We start from the raw sequence: 11,139 nt of genomic DNA on the forward strand, positions 1-11,139 counted from the left end.
TTATGTACTGGTAATCTATTTATCATTTATCATGATTCCTGCTCTGATGATTATGTTCTTCTACTTCTGTAATTTTAATAGATAAAGGATGTTGAACATTAAGCTCCAAACAGGATGAATGAGGAAGACCACAGAGGAGAATCATGGATGTAGTAAAAGAATACATGCAGTTGTTTTTTTTTTTTCATGGTGGAAGAGCAACTTCTGATACTATCTTAAAGAAAAAACACATTAAATTGAAGAGTAAAAATAATGACAACAATATGTCTAAATTTTTTTTATTAATTTCTTAAAGCAAATGCAGTCTTGTCATGGTCAGAGTTGCCCACATATTTAACTAATTCAAATACAATTACTGCATTTAAATGCTTATATTCTAATAAAAGGCATTGTTTAATACTTCTTCCATGACAACCCAAATAAATCAGTGATAGGGAAACGGGAAGATTAGTCATCAGGCAAGGTTTACTGTTCATTTACCATGCCCTGATAACAGTAAGCTTAACAAAAGAAAAATGATGGGGACGAGAACCGGGCGGCTGAGCCAGATCAAAGACATTACTAAAACAAAAAGACGCCAACAGCTTCCCTAAAGTGGAAATAAAATAATATGCAAAACAAAAGGCCTGTGTAACTGCTTGACACATAAGGTCAGTCACAGGATACAAAGGTGTCATCACCTGCCTAACCTAGTGTTTTTAACACTTAAAGCTCAGTTGAATGTGTTTGGGGTACCCCGATCTTATCTGTCCAGCCTCACACCCAAACACTCTATTCACACACACAGACACCTACTAACAAAAGTTCAAAGATAGTCTGAAGCCAACCTGCTGGCTTGGGAGCTGGTTTTTTGAAATTATCCCAGGCAAGTGATTGGTCTACTGTTCCCCAGATCAGCCAATAGAGACGTGCCAATTACCTTTGTATTGAGTGTATTGAGTATTGAATGAGGCTTGACACCTGAAAGGTAAGAGAAAATAAAGAGCTGGGTACCATGGCACGTAACAGATGTTGTTCCATGCTCATTTTTGATTGTCTCAGTAAATATGTTAACTGCAAAAACATTGAAAATATAATTCAACTCACTTGTTCAATAGAAAATAATATTTTCCTTCTTGTTCGTTAATTTTCAAGTTACTCTAAGTAATAGTAGTCTTAGAAGTTTAAACACAATTTTCAATTCTCATAATTTATATGAAAGTCTTTAATCACATCTTTTACAATATATTTTAAGCAATATGCTTTTGTCTTTTTCTCTGACACTCATTGTCTTTAACATTAATATTCTGAATTACCTATACAATATCTTGCCTTTTGATTACAGGTTTCATAATTTTTTTTCATACTGTAACTCGTAGAAATATTTCTGCCAATACTATTTTGATTATATTTTATACATGAAATAACAAAGTCACACATTGCCTTAACATTTTCTAGTTTTTGCTTCATTATTAGAATTAAATTAGTATTATTTGTTAATTCAATGCAAACTGATGTGTGGGACAAGAGTCACATGACATGGAGCCAACCCACTTTTGATCTTTCGGTATTTGAGTCCTTGCGTCGCACGGACAGATAACGTAGCTTTCATTGTGACAGGAAACGTTTATATGTGGTTATGCTGTCATTACATATAATTATTATTAGTACACTGAACTTTTCATCGAGGCCTACGTGGACAAAAATTTTCGGTTTACCCACCAACAATAAAATGGAAAGGTGAGTAATTAACATTAAAAATGGGACTATTAACTATTAACATTTCCAGTGGCACTGGACAAAAGACTGAACAAGAATGGAAATGTTACAAAGGCTTGTTACGGCACCTTGGAAGTAGTGAGCCAACCTTCTTTCAAGCAGATTTGAATGTGGCAAACCACAAAGACAACTGTCTGTTTGAACCTGTGGTTATCTCCAGGGAAAATCTAGTGGACCAACTGAGGGATGCCAGACCAATCAGCAATTGGGCACACCTGCATCTTTAAAAGCCTGAAGAACATTCATTCAGGGTCTGCTGTTTTGGACTGAGTGTGCAGATTGCCCTGTATGCTTCTGTCTGTGAGCTGTTAGCGAAACCTTGTCTTAACTGATATTCTCGAGTAATATTAGTTGTGCTTTAGCCCATGAGGCTAATTTTGATTTGTTTGAAGTTTTTTTTGTATTGGTCTCTTGTTTATGGTAAATGCCACTATTATTTTTCAGTTCTCTGAGTTTGCAAGATGGGGGCTAGAACAGCTGGGATAATTCATTTTTAAACCATCAGCATCATCCATACTCTCCACCTCTAGTTGACTCGAGGTTGTAATAGGAGCACACACACACACACACACACCATCTGAATCTAGTGCAGGTAGACAGTGTTACAACTTTAGCATGTTTATATGGCAGACACGCGACTTGAGTCTATGATCAGGGGTACAGATTACCTAATAATTTTCTCCTATTTTATCACGGACCTCAAAAGGCCCATCATACTTAGCAGACAAGGCTGAGCCCAAAACATGTAAGAGAGAAAGTGTAGCACTTGGTAAAGTGTAAAGCTAAAATATGTCTAAAACATTGCATAAATCTTTTGGTATTTGGGCAATTCAGCTATATGTTTGGGTTTTTTTGGCTGCTATATGTTTCCACTAGTAGAGGGCAGTCACGGCAAAAAGAAAAGGAAAATGTTCTGTAAAAAAAGAAAAGAGCATGCTTGGGTTCTGTATGTAAAAGCCACGGTTCTGAGGTACCCAAATAAACTCGGTTTGCTGTTTACACCAAGTTGTCCTGGAGTGGTGTAACACAAGCACATGGTCACCTACTTGAAAATCTCTCTTAACAGAAGTTTTATCATAATTGTGTTTCATATTCCGCTGTGAAACAGCGAGTTGCTTTTTACCCAGAGCGTAGGCCTGAGTAAAACTTTAACGAAAGCTTTGCACATACTTAGTCACAAATGTTTTGGTGCTCTCTTTAGGAATCAAATTTCTCTTTCAGAGTGAGTGGCCCCCTGAAGCGTGTGGCCAAATACTACTTCAACTGGACTTCAAGTGAGTGACTCTTGAACAGCTTCACGAGCATCAAACCGCACAAATGGGATCCTCTCATCCCAACTCCTTTAATCCTCTAGGCAGTACTTTCGTAGCATTGCCTTTAGGGTCTGATGCCATCGTTCTACTGCACCCTGGATTCTGGATGGTAAGCAGAGGACACAACATGCTTAATATTAAGGAATTTAGTTACCGGTTTCTTTTACATAGAACATGATGACAACAACAAGACAATCATCCTGCAGTGACCCAGTTAAAGTCCAGGTGTCAATCGAGTTGATGATGCTGTAAAGGAGCCTGGGCCATAATTCCTCCCCAACAATGTGAGAGACAGACAAAGTCATACAGAAAACATTACTTCAAGTTATTTCTGTTAGCTGATCTACAAGCTGTTGAGTCATGGGGTGTGGTTAGTTTTCTGCACACTGCTTTTGCATTTGGCTTTGTTTTTGTTGATTAAATAATAATACAGTGTGTTATGTTCATTTGAGGTTGTAATGAAGTATCTTTAACAGGACTAGATAATTTTATTATGTCCTGAAAGAATCTCTTTGAATAAAAGAGTGCTTTCACGACAAAGAAGCCAGTTAGAGTGTTTTGACTAAAGAGGAGGGCCTTTAGTTGGTAGTAATTTTCTTTTCCTGTGCATTTACAAAATGGTGAGTAGCTGCTTTTGAGCAGTTTCCCTTTTCATTTTGTTATTAAATGTATATCTTCATATTGAATTTCTACATTGCGGTTTCTGTTGTCACTGTTGTAATTTTCTAAAGTGTTGTTTTATTTGTAAGTTCTCCAGGCACATGAAGCGAAGGAAAGAAATATACATATTTACAGATAGACACATAAACACAGAACTATACACTGACAAATACATGAAAAACAGAAACTTTTCCATCATTTAATTCTTTATTGCTAAATTACTTCATGTAGAAGAAATAGCCATAAGGGGGGTTTTACCAGTAGGCAAAGCTGTAAAACTTATGAAAATACAGTTAGAACTCCAACATTTATGGAGTGATAACATCCAAGCAGGTAGTTCTGTGATTGAGGGGGGGAGAAGCTGCTGCCTGCGAATTTGCTGTAGGAGAAGTGCAGCCAGGCAGACAGAGGAGAGCTTAAGTTTGACCAGGTACCAAAGCAAATCATTTGTACTGTACAAATAATGTAAATATGATGGTGTATCACAAAAGATATCAAACTGATCACTTGACCCATGTTACGTTACTTGCTCTTCGAGTGAATCAATAAATGGCAAAATGAAAAGCCAAACAACAATGCTGTATTTTTTTTAGAGAGTCTTGGCTTACATGTGTGTTTACTTCATATTTTCAGTTGTTACCCTCCACGGCTAAATAAAGCACTCTAAATCGGTTTCAGTTATGTACTGATGAACATAACAATGGACATAAGGGGCTTCTTTCAAAGAAAAAACTCAGGTAAATGTTATTTTATATATTATGGTTTGTGTGTTGTTCAAAATATTTCTATGGAAAACAACAGGAATTTCAATACACAGCAGTATATTCGCAGTTGAAACCAGATATTTACATACACTTTAGGGAAAAACAAGAACTTTTTTTTACTGTTCAACATCAATTTAGAGTAAAAACTTTCTTTTGGATAAATAAATATTGAAATCTTTTTGAATTAGTTAAATGTCAGAATAAAGAGAGAGAGGTCTATTTTTTGCACTTTCATCAAATTTAGTGTGTATATATTAACTATATACATATACTCCCAAGTTTATTGTGTCTTTAATTAATAAGAAAACTCCAGACGATTCCATTCTGAGCCTAAGAAGCTTCTGATAGGTTAGTAGAGTCCATGTGAGTAAATTGGCGGCACACCTGTGGATGCATATAAGGCAAAACACAGAGCCTGTTTCTTTGACATGGGAAAATCAAGCGATATCAACCAAAACACCAGGAAAAGAATCGTGGAGCTCCATAAGTGTGGCTCAATTTTGAATACAATTTGGTGCCATTTGCAATTAAGAAATACATACAATTTCTCTCTTCACTCTTAAATTTAACAAATGTTTTTTATATTTATCAATCAAAAATAAATAAATAAACATTTAGTCTGATTTGATGTTTTACTATTACAAAAGTGTTTGAAGAGTATGTAAATATCTGGTTTCCACTGTGTATTTGATGATGTTGGTGTTTGGCTTGATTGTCAGCACAAAGAGGGAGAGAGAGTAACCGAGAGGGAGATGGAGAGGAGAATGAGGACAGAACAGAGATGGAACAAGAGCCAGGTGAGACAGACCTGTTAGTCAAATGGTTGTTTTCCAAAACTCATTAGAACATGTAACTACTACCTAGTGTAACTTTTTAGGTTTGTTATTTTTCAAATTCTGTATTTATTAAGTTATGCAGGCTTGTTTGCACGACAATGATTTCTGCCATTTAATGATTTCTAAATGATCACATTTCATTTATTTATTTCACACTTGGTTCAACAGTTTCAACAGTTTTGTTTTTTCATACACACAAACCATGCTTTCTCTCAGTATAACACTGCAACCATGCGTGAAAAGGAGCAGTAAGAAGAAAATATTCTTATTAAACCCTGCCCCCTATCTGCGATCCAACTAATATTACAAGTGGGCACCATAAACCAAGGAACAAATTAACATTTATCTCCAGGTCCTAACGCATACCAGACAACAAATTTACAATTAGCAATATACAGCAGAACCTTGAGGAACGCCACATACAATCTTCAGTCAATTTATACCACTGTCATACAAGAGTTTCTGATTCAGCAACTTCTGAATCAGAAATAATCAGTTTCAACAACTTCATATTGTCCCATAGTTCTCAGCAGAATGTTGGCTCTTCTTCCGTGAAAGTTCAAGCTTATTCATCAGCTTCACTGTGCCAAATGATACAGAGTACTGCCTGGGTCAAGAAATGCACAGGTGTACAATGTTACATTGCTATCTTGGACTTAACTTTCATAAGCACTATTACAGTTTTTTCTGATTGCTTAAGCACATTTTTTGTAACTATTGGCTAATTTTGCAAAACTCTTCACACAAATAAGAAAACCTGTCACCCAATAATCAAAACGTTGTAGTTCTCTTGCAAAAGCAAACACAGCTAGATTAACTCTTCACACCTTCGTAAAAATGGTGTTTCCTTATCAAACAGTACACACAAGCCATCATCTACTAAGCACACAATGCGCCAACTGCACACTGATGGTATGAATACAAAACACATCTGGCTTTTGCTTTCTCTGTGCACAAGGTAGGCTATGTCAGTTTGAGCTCATACTTCTGTCATAGATCCATAAGCATAGAGGGATCCAAACTTCAAGTACTGGTGTTTATTCAAACACATCAAAACAAACACAAGTGTTTATTTCCAAGTATAGGATTATTTGCAATCGCCATAATGACTATATGGGTTACTTGGTCTGCAGTGAACATCTGTGTGCCAGTAAGAGCACTCGTCTGAATAGAGCCTATGGCACGGTCTTGAGCCTATTCCTTTGGTTCTTGTTCTTTGCTCATCTTCTTTTGACAGATGTGTAGCATTTGAGGATGCTTACAGTTTTTTCTGAATGCTTAAACCCTAACTGTGATTCCTGTAGCACAATCTCTAAAACTATTCAGACTTATAGCAAAACCACTCACTGAGTTTGCAAAACTAAAAGCAGAAACACTGCTTTGCACTCAGTTTGCAATTTTGTAACACACACTTTGCAAAACTGTAGGCACAATTCACTGCACAACACTCTTTTTGCAGAACTTTAAACACAACTCACTGCTTACACTCAATTACCAAATTTCCAACACACTCCTAGCAAAAGTATACACATGTATGGCTATCATTAACACTAATTTGCCAACTGTCTGGCACACTTTCACATGTGAAAACTTTTTTAGATAATTAGTTCACTTTGCAATCAGCCTAAGCACTATAATACAGGTAAGCTGTGTGTGCGGAGTACAATGGAGGGAGCAGAAAGAGTGAGAAGTAGAGGAGGCCGAGGAAGAGGACGTGGAGGTGAAGAAGTAGGATGAAGAGGACGACAAGGACAAGGAGGAGCAAGAGGAAGACGAGGAGGGGGAGAGGAAGATGAGGAGGGGGAGAGGAAGGGTAGGAAGAGTAAGAAATAGAATTGCTGATGACATCAGAGCTACAATAGTGGACCATGTAATCAACCGTGGAATGACCCTGAGGGAAGCTGGCCAACGGGTCCAGCCTAACTCGAGCCGCTACACTGTAGCAAGTACCATAAGGACATCTTGAAATGAGAATCGGTTAGTACAGTCACTTCACACAAAGATTTGTAGCACTGCCATATGCCAATGAGAAACACACCAATACCAGTGATGTAAAAATACTGAAATTGTTACTTTACAGAATTGCTAGATGACCAGATGCTGGGGGCAGAGGAAGCATGTTCACTGCAGACCAAGTAACCCATATAGTCAATATGGCGATTGCAAATAATCCTATACTTGGAAATGAACACTTGTGTTTGTTTTGATGTGTTTGAATAAACACCAGTACTTGAAGTTTGGATCCCTCTATGCTTATGGATCTATGACAGAAGTATGAGCTCAAACTGACATAGCCTACCTTGTGCACAGAGAAAGCAAAAGCCAGATGTGTTTTGTATTCATACCATCAGTGTGCAGTTGGCGCATTGTGTGCTTAGTAGATGATGGCTTGTGTGTACTGTTTGATACGGAAACACCATTTTTACGAAGGTGTGAAGAGTTAATCTAGCTGTGTTTGCTTTTGCAAGAGAACTACAATGTTTTGATTATTGGGTGACAGGTTTTCTTATTTGTGTGAAGAGTTTTGCAAAATTAGCCAATAGTTACAAAAAAATGTGCTTAAGCAATCAGAAAAAACTGTAAAACACGTCTTGCAACTGAGGTGCTTTTTGCAGTCTCTACTAAAGACACCCAAAACAGACTACATTTTCTTTTAGAAAAGCAATTTGGTTTTTTGTGTTTTTCTTTCCAACTCTTGACAATTTTCTGCAAAACAAGCAACTCATTTCTGTGGCTCTTTCCTTTTCCTTAACTTTGTAATTTTCCTTTTCAAATGCTGTCACAGAAGTAGCAAAATAACCTTCCTTGAATCTTGTGTGAACTTGTGACTTAAGTTTTCTTGTGTCTCTGTTTGTCGTGCAGACATCTCTGATGTCCCTAAACACTGGGTCAGATGCAATCTTCACTTGTTCTTCCAGAAAATCCACCATATCCTTAAATGTAGCTTGTCGATTACACTTCCTCCTGAAAGTCATGGACTGCCACTCTCCACGTATCTCTCCGCATGTAGGGTAGCATCTTTGTTATGGCTAGCATGTTGGCAGGCATGTCAAGCTCCTGCCTATAACTGATATCTTCCATAGCATTACAAGAACCTCTGAGAAATATTGTCTAGGCTTTAAGAGCTTTCGTGTCCTCTGCTTTTATTAAAGACCAATAAAGAACTTTGTTCGTGTATGCCATGGCAAGTTTATGTTGGTTGCCAAAATGCTGCTGTAATAAAGACTTTGCCTTTCTGAATCTTGCTTCTGAAGTCACGTTTAGGCAACTGCTCACAAGTTCTCTTGGTTGTCCTTTTGTGTATTGTTTCAAATAATAAAGACATCTCCAGGGTTTTTATTTCTATGTTGTGTTCAAATGATTTAATAAAAGTCTAATACTGAAGTGGATCTCCAGAAACTGGGATCTCTTTTTTAGGTAATGAAGAAAACCGTGCTGTTGAATTACAGTTTTTTCTGATTGCTTAAGCACATTTTTTGTAACTATTGGCTATTTTTGCAAAACTCTACACACAAATAAGAAAACCTGTCACCCAATTATCAAAACATTGTAGTTCTCTTGCAAAAGCGAACACAGCTAGATTAACTCTTCACACCTTCGTAAAAATGGTGTTTTCGTATCAAACAGTACACACAAGCACACAATGCGCCAACTGCACACTGATGGTATGAATACAAAATACATCTGGCTTTTGCTTTCTCTGTGTACAGATGTCAATTTGAGGTCACACTTTTGTCATAGTATCATGTAAACATACAAGGATCCAAACTTCAAGTATTGGTGTTTATTCACACTCATCAAAACCAAGACAAAGTCAGAACACAAAATAGGAATTTCACAAAAAAAAGGAAAAAAAAAAAAGACAATCAGCCTACATCATGTCGTCTTTCTGGGTCCGGCCACAAAATTTCGTCCACATCGCATGCGATATCCTCCAGTCCAAGGCACCGGGGAAAATATCTCCTTGAATGCCATATCCAGGCCTGACATGATGCCTGGTCAATATCTCCACATGCCTCCTCCATTGCCTGTAAAAGGGCTACCTGTTGATGAGGATGACGGTCGTACACTTTCCAGCGCCAGGCAGAGAAGAACTCCTTGATGAGATTCAAGAATGGAGAGTATGGAGGGAGGTTGAGTGCCATGAAGGATGGGTGGTCTGTAAACCAGTTGCGGACCAAAGCAGCCCTATGGAAACTAACATTGTCCCATATGATGACATATCGGGTCTGCTCTGGTCTCTGAACAGTGAGCATGTCATGCAAGGTGTCCAGGAATGCAATAATGTGTGCAGTGTTGTATGGGCCTATGGTTGCATGATGGTGAACAACACCATTTTGGCTTATAGCTGCAATCAATCAATCAATCAATCAATCAATCAATCTTTATTTATAAAGCACTTTTCATACAGAGAAAATGTAGCACAAAGTGCTTTACATAGTTAAAAGCAGCCCACCCCACCCTCCAACTCACTCCCCACACTCTCAATACACATATATCCCCCCACCCACACACACATACACACACGCGCACACTTAAAGAGTAAAAATTGGGCTGGTTATGTTACCACCACGTTGTCCTGGGACATTGATGATGGCACGGTATCCAATAATGTTCCTGCCATGTCTCCTGGTTCTACTGAGGTTAAAACCGGCCTCATCTACAAAAAGTAGCTCATGTCCTATTGCATCTGCTTCTAGTTCCATCACTCTCTGGACAAGACAAAACAAATGCAACACATCAGGCCCATGCACAGCACTACAGTATGCACTTCCAAATTCAGAACCAATGACACTAGCTTACCTGCACATAGTCATATCGCAGTTGCTTTACACGTTCTGTGTTTCTCTCGAAAGGAAATTTTCTTCATTCTTATTCTGTGGCGCACAAGTACACGACTTAGTGCAGAAATGCTTGCACTGTGTATATTTTGAAAGATGGTGTCATTATCAGTTATGCGCTGCTGTATTTCGCGCAGTCTTATTGCATTATTGCAATCACCATGTTCACTATATGGGTCTCTTGCTCTGGAGTGAACATTCTGCCTCTGCCCCCAACATCTGGACATCTAGCAATTTTGTAAAGTAACAATTTCAGTAGTTTTGCATGTATGGTACTGTTGTGTTTCTCATTAGAGTATGGCAGTACTACAAAGTACTTACCGATTCTCATTTCGAAATGTCCTACAGTTTTTTTTTTATTGGTTTGGCGCAGTTTTCACAAGCAATTGGTACATTTTCAAAACTCTTAGTACTTATATCACAACAGATCATCAAAAGTGCACGTTTTTCAAACATTTCAGCATATTTCCAATTGTGTCAGTACAATACACATAATGACAAAATATCCTTTTCACTGCACAAAATACGTGTTTCATCTAAATAAATGTTTTGTTCACAGTTACTGCCTTTCATAATGTTATCACTATCAAATTTTTGATTTGCACCTCTTATTATTCAGTTTAATACATTTGTCTATCATTTAATTCAACTGATCTTAATGTTTAATCAGTGAATCCTTCATTATGTCCATGGATTTTCAACTTGACTGATTGTTGTCTGGTCATTTGTAAGTTACACATTGCTGCAAGAGCAAGAGGTGGTGGTGCTCCTCGACAGAGAGGTGGTCTTCAGAGAAATGTAGGCAAAGACAACGCACCATCATCTCTAATGAAGTCCGGCCCATCATTGTTGACCATGTGGTTAACAGAGGCTTTACCATGGCTGAGGCTGCCAGGTTGGTACAGCCTAATTTACAAAGGTCAACTTTCAGCTCTATCATCAGAACTTTTCGCCAAGAAAACCGGTA

The 11,139-nt window shown here is 37.8% G+C and overlaps 1 pseudogene; it reads right to left on the reverse strand.

The window, feature by feature from the left end:
• Nucleotides 1-9,197: 9,197 nt before the first annotated feature.
• LOC146546973 (uncharacterized) lies at nucleotides 9,198-10,503 on the reverse strand (annotated as a pseudogene).
• Nucleotides 10,504-11,139: the final 636 nt, after the last annotated feature.

Source organism: Mchenga conophoros, linkage group LG23 (assembly GCF_057382185.1).
Source record: "Mchenga conophoros isolate Kocher_MC1m ecotype Shallow Benthic linkage group LG23, M_conophoros_male_GT1.1, whole genome shotgun sequence".
In the NCBI taxonomy this organism is placed as follows: Eukaryota; Metazoa; Chordata; class Actinopteri; order Cichliformes; family Cichlidae; genus Mchenga; species Mchenga conophoros.